This window comes from Diceros bicornis, chromosome 11 (assembly GCF_020826845.1).
Source record: "Diceros bicornis minor isolate mBicDic1 chromosome 11, mDicBic1.mat.cur, whole genome shotgun sequence".
NCBI lineage: Eukaryota > Metazoa > Chordata > Mammalia > Perissodactyla > Rhinocerotidae > Diceros > Diceros bicornis.
The window spans coordinates 74,327,587-74,337,808 of NC_080750.1; the positions used below are offsets into that span (position 1 = coordinate 74,327,587).

The window sequence follows — 10,222 nt, forward strand, 5'->3', positions numbered from 1 at the left end:
ACATCCATATGCCACCTGAAGAACACAGGGGGGAAGTTTCCTGGTGGGTAGGCCTCTCTCCATAGGAAGACCAGGGTGGATGCGGGATCTCCTGTATGTCTGCCATTGGCCCCTCAGTCTGGTGTGAACTCCTGGGAGGCAGCAAATGCTTGGGACAGGGCCTGGGCCTCGGCGGTGGGTCTCTAAGTCTCCCGGTGTCCTTAGTGCACCAATTCTGCTTCAGGACTCGGTTTCTCTAAATGCCAGGTACTGGATTGAGCCACATTGGAGATTTTCAAGTGTTTATAGCAACAGAACTCTATGCCCAGTTGAAAATCATAGTAGTCAAAAGAGAGCTGCTCTGTATAGCAGGCGAATGGAGACCCCAGTGACCAACAGGAGAGCACCCTCCCAGTCCCACGAGACCTCAGCGCTCAGAGGAGCCCAGTGAGAGCACTCCTCCAGGCAGTTTGAATCTCTCAGGTTGTCAAAGAAAAGGATTTGCACTCAGACCCCTCACATTATCCCTAAATTTATCCTTCCCTCTTTCCCCTCGCCTCAGGGAGAGCTCTGAAAAACTTAAGGAGCGCTATAGCCAAGACGAGTCCTTGAGCAGAGAACTGATGACCAAGGTGGAGTGGAGGCTGGGGGTCTGGAAAGAGAGGAGGGGCCGGGGGGGAAGGGGACTGAGCAAGCTGTGGTTTTGATAATTTCTCACTTGAACTTTCTCTGAAACATTCCCGTCTATCTTGTGCAGGTTAACAAGCAGAGGGATCTTTTCTGCCCATGGGCAGGTGGGGTGCCATTTTTGGGCAGGAGGCCTTGGTCATGGGACACAGTGGTGTTGGCTGGGCTGTTCCAGGACGAGTTGCTGAGCTGGCGCCATCAGCAGGTCTCTGGCTTACATGCACGTCCATCCTGCTGGATATAGCTTCTTCCAGGCTGTTGGGTGGTTGGGTGGGTTTATCCCTCAGCCTAAACCTGTCCTCAGGAAGCCAGGCCCCTGCTGCTCCTTCTATCTTCACCATGTCTCCAAGGGGAGGGCACAATGCCTGCCCCAGGGACGGGCACAGCAAGGGATTCCCCTGGCCCAGGTGGACAAACAGGCTGCTTATCCTTGGATCTGAACAGCTGGACCAGAGACAGATGTGTGTGCATTGTGGGACTCCCCACTGGACCCCTAGAGCAGTCACTCGAGTCAACAACAGGAGTCTCACCTGAGTGCCTGGTTGGCAATGATATAGGCCCCAGGTGGCTTATAAGTAGCGTCTAGGCAACTGATGGATTCTTAGTGGATCCTGCTGAAAGGACGTGAGGAGCTTCATGTAAATGGGGAAGCAAAGCGTCCTGTCACCCCTTCCCTGTTGATCAGAGGTGGCACCTTGTGGGTCCAGTTCCTGAGTGGATAAAGAAAGAGTTCAGTGCAGGCGAATATCCTGAGTTGTTCTTTGGGGAGGAGAAGGGTTTGGCATTGCCTCTGTCCGGCATGGGGGAGAGACACTCCAGGGGACTGGGGCAGGCAGGAGCCACTCAACAACTAGACTCCCAGGACACCCCATCCTCTCCATCCACGGCTCTGCCCAGGGCCAAGCTTTGAGAGCTCAGGGGACAGGACTGTTGTCAGTGGTGGGGCTGGGGGTTAGGCGAGGATGTTGGAACAGGGCCTCTGGCTGAGAGGGGCAAGCGGCCCCTCTGTTGGCTCCTCAGCAACTCACTGCCCCTGTTTGGGCCTCTGTCTCCTCATCAGGGAAATGGAGGTATGGTGATTGTGTGGTGCAAGCCTCACAGGGTGGTAATGAGGTAAGAGGGAGGAAAGGAATGTGGGACCTTTCTGCCTACTCCACCTGGAGGGGTGAGGGCCAGAACAATGATGACAGTCATGCGACAGTGAGTCCTCAGGAGAACCTGTGAGGTAGCTGGAGTTCTCACAGTTTCCAGATGAGGAAACAGGCTCAAGGAGGCCAGGCCGAAAGCCCAAGCTCACACCCAGAGTGAGAGTTGCAGCTGGGCTTGTTCTGGAATCACAAGACCTTGCAGGGTAGAGTGGCATTGGTACCAGTTCACTCGAGTCAGATGTTCAGGGTCAGAGGCCAGTGGTGCTGGAGAGAAATGGGGTGAGGGGAGTATGGCCTCGCTGACATTGTCCTCGACTCTGGCAGGAGGGGCCCTCCACGTTTGTCCCCCGGAGAGCAACCCCCAGAGAGTGCAGGAGAAGCAGCAGCAGCAGCAGGTGAGTGTGCCTGTGGGTGAGGGGCTCTGCGCTCCCAGCTGGAGACCTCAAATCAAGAGAGGAGGCCCCCTCCTCCTGGTGCCACAGTGTCTGAATCCCCCAGTAGAAGTGACCAGGAGAGGGGCCTGGAAGAGCTGGTGTAGGGTGGATTTGTTGTGGGGAGGGCCAGGGACCACATACCCTGTGATTTGCCAGAAGCCGGCCCTGGGAGGTGAGGAGGAGGAGTGTGGTGTTCTTGGGGTGTGAAGGGAGGAAGAATTGAGGGGAGGGTGCTAAGGGTCCTAGGCTGCTCCCCGTGGGAACCCTGGGGTAGGCCAGGAGGCTGAGGGTGAGGACTTTTCAGGGGAGGGTCTGCAGGGGGCCGACTTGAGAGCAAGGGCTCATCCCACCCGCACCCCGATGTCACAGGGTGTTGTCCCCTATCTTGGCACTTTCCTCGGTGACCTGCTGATGCTGCACCTGGCGATGGGTGATTATCTCGAAGTGGATGAATCTGAGGACCAGGCAGGAAGGACCAGGATCCTGAGCCTGGGGATGCGGGAGCCCCCGAACTGAGCCCTGAGCTCTCAGCACTTGGCACATCTCCTCTCATGAGAGCCTCACAGCCGCCCCTGGGAGCTGGGGCATCAGGCCCATCTTAGGGATGAGTGAACAGAGGCTCCGCCTGAGACATCCATGTCCGTTCCTCAGGCTGGGGAAGCTCAGAGCTGCCTGATGGCACAGCTGCGTGAGGTTTTATCTGAGCTGGACTCTGCCTGTCCCTCTCATGTTGCCCGTGGAGGGAGAGAGAAGTTGGGACCCCGAAGTCAGGCAACACATAAGTGGCTGAGCAGTCCCCTCTGCCTGAGGCCTCAGCCTCCAAGTCTGTCATCAGAGAGAGTTGTGCTGCCAGGTCCTCTCAGCCTCACCCCCATGTCCTACTACTCTGGAGCCCAGAGCCCATCCTAGGTCCAAGTCCTGTTTTCTCTGCATGCCCTGCCCCCTCTGGGGACCTGGCAGTAGTGCCACATGAGAAGGGGTGGGCATAGGGGGCTAGTCAGTCTAGGGGGCTCTGTCTGATGGACTCTGGCTGTCTGCCTTCCAGGGGAATGAGATCAACCTTGAGAAGAGGACTGAGGAGCAGCTGTGGCACTCCTTACAGGGGAGGAGAAGGAGGTGGAAATCAGAGACCCTCTGGGGACAACAGTTTCTGGCTCCACCCCTTGCATCTTACATTGAGTGGAAGATTTTGGTAGAAGTCGAGACCCATCCAGTTGGCGCATGGGTTGAGGGAAGGATGGCATCAAGGAAAACTTCCTGGAGGAGGGGCTGATTACTCCCATTCTGAGAACTGGTAGACCCCGGATGGAACTGGAGGGAAGGAGCGTTCCCAGGACTGGTCCTCTGCCCCAGTCCTCACCCCCCACAAGGCCCCTGCAGTATCCCCCAACCAGGCCCTGTCTGCATCCTCTCCTTCCCTCTGGTCCCAGGAATACCGAGTCATGAGGGAGATCCTGCTGCTCCAGTTCGCTGCAAAGAATTATAACAAGACCCCAAGGAGTGATTTGGGGCCTGGTTCCAGGACATGGAGCTGTTCAACGAGAATGAGTGAGGCCGGGCAGGAGTTGGGTGAGGGCAGGGGTGGATTCTCCCTGTTGGCCAGTCCAGAGAGCCTGTCTCCGTGGCCCCCTGGTCAGCCCCAGGCCTTATTGCATGGCGACCTCTGGGACACCCAGACCCCAGCTGCTGAGGTTTCTTTTGACGAAATTTTAGGAACTTTTAGTTTTCTAGTTGAATCTCTGGAATTGCATCAGCTCTAAGTGGGGAAACCAATGTAAAAAGATCAAAACGTGCACGTGGAGAGGACAAGGCCCGAGGAAGATCATTTGAAAATGGACTAAAGGCAGGTAGGACTTTCCCTCCTGAGACCCCTACAGGGGCTCCGTGTTCACCCCTGACCTAGATTTGAATCCTGCTGGGATCCCTGTCCAGGACTCTGAATTCCTTTTCCTGCTTGATTTGTATCCAGGAGGAACGATTTCTGATGCAGCTTTTAAGGCTACAGCTGGGCCTCGTTCCATAAACATGACTGCTCCCTGTGAACTAGGATTTCCAGCACCCCTGCCTTCCTTATGCAATTCCCTTTAGGGCAGAAATTCCCTAGAAGGCCCCCAGCCTCCTCCCTGGCTTGGCCTGATGGATCCCGGGTGAGCTCTGCTTTGCCAGGATAAGGGACCATAATCCTGGCCAGTCAGTGACCCCACATTGTCCCTTGCTGTCCAAGGTGAATTCTGAGCTCGTGTCCTTCTGAGGTCCAAGGTCTTGGGCAATCCTCCAGTTTACACACTCAGTGTTGGTGTTCTGAACTCGTCCAAATGGCGTAATTGGGCCCAAGTCATTAAAGTGTGTCACCCCTGGGTGGCTGTGTTTTTTTCCCCAGTCTTGTGCTGTGGTTACATTACAACCAGCTGCTGGGGTGTGAACCCTGTTTGGAGCTTTGAAATATGAGGCATGACAGGGGTGTTGGGAGGTCCAGCAGGGAATGCCACGGAACTGATGATCCATGGTCGTGCATGAACACAGCCTTACCAATTAAAATACTGAAATGTTCCCCATCTGGTGGTGAATAGACACTGCTCTGAGCTCACACCAAGAACCCGACCCATGACTAGCAGCTTTCAAAGGGTTACCAAGTGGCATTTTGAACCTCTTCCCTTGGGAACACCCTGTAAGACAAGGGCCAGATGAATCGCTTGGCACTTGTGAGTTATCGCCTCCTTCCTGATGGCTGCAAGTGTCACCCAGACACACAGGCTGGACTCTGCCAGGGAAGCCTTCTCAGGACAGCCAGAATCTGAGGATGAATCCTTGTTCCCGGCATCCCAGGCCCTTCCTGACTCGGCACAGCCACCTAGGAAAATGATTTGGTAATGGAAAGACTGGGAAGGCCGTACTTTCCCTCCAAAGAGAAAGAGAAGTGCCAAAACTGAAAGCTTGATCCCTCAAATAGACAATTAAATCCCAACAAGCAGTAGGTTCTTGTCAGATTACTGATGCTGAAAAGGCCTCTTTTGATAATAGCATGATCCCCCAGCTGCCATGTCCATCTTCATGAATCAAATTTGCAACACATATGGATCTAAAAAACTGAGGGAAATCTGGTATTTCCTTAGATGCAACACTGAATTAGCATGCAACAAAGAACATAAAAATGGAGACCTAGAAGTAAATACCTAATTTGAGTACATAGACATCAAAGTGCTTTTGAAACAATATTTTGGAATCTATTGGAATATTACACAAAAAGAATAATCCACTTTTAGTACGTTTTACTGTGCCTGTGAGGGGAAAAACTGAATCATCCCGTGACGTTGGTAACTTGCTGATGACTTGCAAGTAAAAATAAATGATGTACATAGTAAAAGAAAATGAGAGAACAGCATGAAAAAAGAAGATCTTTCTCTCCTCACCTGAAACTCAACCTCTCACCTCAGAAAGAAACCGCTGTCTATATTTTCTATGTCACACAGCAGAGTTTAATAAAAGAAACGTATTGGTATGTTTTAAAGTTTCAAGAGCTCAAAACAAGGAAACAATAGGGACGCAGCCATGAGACCTCACTGAGGTGCCTGCTCCATTTCATCTGCTGTCAGGACGTCCTTCTTGGCCCCTCGTTTTCTCTGCCTCGCTAGCAAGTCTGTCCGCCATCAGTGCTACCACCAGTCTCTCTCCTGTGCTCCTCACTGCCCTTTCCTCTTTCCTGATACCTTCCACAGTCACCAGAAATTGTTGGCAGTGAAGCTGTGGAATACCCAGATCAGCTCCTGGAATCATCTCTGTCAAATCTGAAGACCGGCAGGAGTGGGCATGGGACCTGGAGTGCAGACCACCTGCGAGCACACCTGGCAGGGATTCACCTGTGTGACTAGGTGCAAGTTTTTGCAACGCTTTGTCAAGATTGAAAGGACTTACCAGTAGTCCTGCACTGCTTCAGGCCTGGAGTCCTTGTGGTCTCTTGGGCCAGCAGACATGGTGGGGCTGGTCCAAGGTGTCCTCCCAGAGACCTGTCACTGCCAGGATGGGATGGGATTCTAGTAACCGGCCCCTTGACTATGTCACTGGACATCCTAAAAGGGATGGAGGTGCTTAAACCAGGCTTTGGTTTGGACTGGTTCCCACAGTCACGCTGCTTCCTCTGTGAAGACATGACTATCATCCTTCTTTTCCTCTTACCCTACAAAAATAAATCATGAAACTGGGTCAAATGACAAAGGAAGCCTGCCATTTTAGGACAATTATCATGGCTCTTTTGTACTTCCACCCTCCCTCTATCCTCTGGGGATCTGACCTGTGTCCTGGGATGTCATCAGGCAGATTTGCATCAAGAACACAAAGCTCCAGGTCAAAACTTAAGGCTACTCCAGATCATTTCTCTCCCTCCATCCTGTTAACACCCCCTCCTTGTTTGAGTGTGTTTCTATTCCTTTCTTGTCCTTGTCACTCTCAACTGTACAAGTCCTGGCACGCCCTCTCAGGACAGTCGGTCCCCAATCTTTTACTAAATCCCAAATCCCACCATTTCTGTGTTATCTGACTACTCATTTGCTTAATCCATTGACCACTCGGTGTTCATAGAAGTGAAATCAATAGTGACATTGTCAACCAGCCCTTGTTAGTGACTTACTCCCACATCCCAGATGTTCACATAATCCAAATGGTTATGTTCAAAGTAAATAATTCAGAAAACATATTCACTCACTACAAATTCCTGATATCTAACACTTTTATTCAAACACTCATACAGTGGATACCTGTCCCTCAAGATAAGAAGTAATGCCAGATCACCGATCTTCACCTTAATTTCCTCCTACCCCTATCAATCCTGGATTCCATGGACTATGATCTCAATAATTTCCTTGGAATAATAAAAAATTCCTTACCACTCAGTTCTGTTGTAAACCTCCAAACCCAGAAGATCCCGGTTATCTGCCATGCTGCAGCTACTGCTGGTCTTATAACAAGCTGAAGAAATAGCACGAAACATGATCTTTTGGTACCACTGTAATTACAAAACCATCTGCATCAACTGGGAAGCACTCATAATGCCTGAAAATTTTGTTCTCTTTTTTTTGTGTTGGATCAATAACAAAAAGAAAATTCAATTAAAAAATGGACAAGGGACCAGAATAGACTTTTTCCAAAGAAGACATACAAGTGGCCAATAGGTGTATGAAAAGGTGTTTGGCATCACTAATCAGGGAATGCAAATCAAAACCACAATGAGCTATCACTTCACACCTGTTAAGATGGCGATTATCAAAAAAAGTAAAGATGGCAAATGTTGGTGAGGATGTGGAGAAAAGAAACCCTTGTGGGAATGTAAACTAGTACAGCCATTATGGAAAACAGTATGGAGCTTCCTCCAAAAATGAAAACTAACATATGATCCAGCAATCCCACTTCTAGTATATACCCACAGGAATTGAAATCAGGGTCTCAACGAGATACCTGCTCTCTAATGTTCATTGCAGCTAATTTACGATAGCCAAGACACTGAAGTAACCTAAATGTCACTGACAGATGAAAGGATAAAGAAATGGAATATTAGTCAACCTTGAAAAAAGAAGCAATTCCTGCCATTTTTGACAACATGGATGGACCTGGAAGACATTAGGCTAAGTGAAATAAGGCAGACAGAGAAAGGCAAATACTCACTTATATGTGGAATCTAAAATAGTTAAATTCATACAAGCAGAGGTTAGAATGGTGGTTGCCAGGGGCTGGGAGGATGGAGAATTTGGGATCTTACGGTCAAAGGATACAAAGTTTCAGTTATCAAGATAAATAAGTTCTGGAGATGTAGGCTACGGCATAGTGCCTACAGGTAACAAGACTGTCTTGCATACATCACATATGCTAATAAAGTAGATATTAAGAGTTCTTACCACAGAATAATAGTGATAAAGGAGGTGATAGAAAACTGGGAATTGATGGATATGTTTGTGGCCTTGATGGTGGTGACAGTCTCAAGGGTGTATGCTTATGTCCTAATTCATCAAGATGTATATGAAAAAGTATGACATCATCGTTGATTCTTCGGCATCTTGAAATAGGCCATGTCCTCATCACATGAGAAAATTTTGTAACTATATATGGGGACGGATGTTAACTGGACTTATTGTGATGATCATTTCAACATATATTCAAACATTGAATCATTAAGTTGTACCTCTGAAACTAATATAATGTTGTATGTCAACTTTACCTCAATTAAAAAAACACAACAGACAAAATGATTTGAATATTGTGAATGAGTTCAGTGAATCCCTGAAACTGCCCCATTCCCATATGAGAGTTACAGGAAGCAGAGAGGATGAAGTAAGATGGAAGAAAGTTGTACAAAACAGTAATCAAATTAAAATCATTTGAGTTGTTATCAGCTCCTTGTGGCAGAGTTCTGTGAACCCTGATCTTCTTTCACATTTATCTTGGAAAAGTATACTTTCAGACCCAACCCATGATAGTTCATCATTTGCTCTAATACGAAAATCTCAACTTAATAAATAAAACCAAAAGCATCCCTTATGTATGAATAAAGTTAGTGAAGTTTACAGAGAAAAGAGCATATTTGCACAATCTCAATAAAGGAAACAGAAGAATTGAATGATGATCGAGTCTCAGTCAAGCTTATCTTTGAAAGCCAGTGAAACCAGGATATCTTTTCAAGGATGTGTGTAGAGTTGTCAGCCTTGGAAGATAGAAATAGTGGCCTCCTCTGGAGCAAAGGGCAGGCTTGCTTACTGCCCAATATAATAGAAGTAACACCCCTCCCTGGGGCAAAGGTCAGCAGACTTCCTGTCCATTATCAAAGATTTGAGTTCCTTAAGCTCTGAGCTCTTGCAACCCTCTGCATGTCAGCTGGCTCACTGTGTATCACCCTGTAGGAAGTGGGATTTAGTGAACCAGTGCAAATGCTGATACTCTGGCCACTGCTATTGCTGTGTCGTTAAGTCCTTTGTCTCTGACCCATGGGTCTAGTTTCTTTTGCCAGCATCTATAAGACCATGGTAGGCTGACTTATTAGCTTGCAGGTAAGGTAAAATATCATACCTTTCACGGTTCCTGACAAGCCCTTAATGTAACCAGTACTCTTAGGAACAGAGAGCTATCCAGAACAATATGTATGGATATTCTTCATCGAAGACTTCATGCAACCAAAACTTTAATAAGTCTCTCTGATCTCTTTCATTTCTACCCCAAGTCGAAGGAGAGGCACCAAACTATTACAGACCTAGGGCTTGTGCAAGCCACCTGGAGACCTAGTGACCAGAAACTTCCCATGGGGAGCAAAGACAGATAGGCATATTTCCAAAATGGACCCATATGCCTCCTTATCATCCAAAAGACAGTACATTATCTTAATTTATGATGATTTCATTCATTAAATTCTTGTGATGGGCCAAAGATGCATATCTAAGAAGAGTGAGACACATGGCAGTTGTAAGCAGATTAACAACATTTGGTGAATATCAAACTCTGAACTAAACTTAGTGTTCTAATCAATTATAAGGTACGACAAATTTAATTAGTTCAATTAAATGATATTTAATGGTATGCCTGAATGTTACTCTGCAATAATTAACAAGAAACTCATGTAAATAACTATAATTGGTCTTACTTTAAAATATGATAGTCAAGACTGTTTGAGATAAGCTGGAGAGAAGTAAGGAGGGAAATAGATAAAAGTTAACTGCTCTGAAACCACTCTCAAGACCCCTGGATCTACATGTAACCCAGGAGATCGAGGCAGATGGCTGTGTGCCTAGATCCTCCTACACTGTTGTTCTCAGGGATGTCACGGGGCTGAAGCAGCTTGCTGAATCATGTTTACACATCCATGTGTACAATACCCCTGACCATGGGGATGAAACACCATTCAATCATCCCTTACACCCCTCTAATTAACAATTAGATTTCAGAATCGTTGTATCATTGCATGATAATTTATTCTTCAAACCTGTAGGATGCCGAGCT

The 10,222-nt window shown here is 48.0% G+C and overlaps 1 long non-coding RNA gene across 1 annotated transcript; it reads left to right on the forward strand.

Annotated features, from left to right (window-relative positions):
• The first annotated feature begins 331 nt into the window (after positions 1 to 331).
• LOC131411585 (uncharacterized) lies at positions 332 to 1,769 on the forward strand. Its single transcript, XR_009221596.1, has 3 exons — positions 332 to 611; positions 737 to 871; positions 1,727 to 1,769. It is a non-coding gene; the product is annotated as an uncharacterized LOC131411585 (long non-coding RNA).
• The last annotated feature ends 8,453 nt before the right edge of the window (positions 1,770 to 10,222 follow it).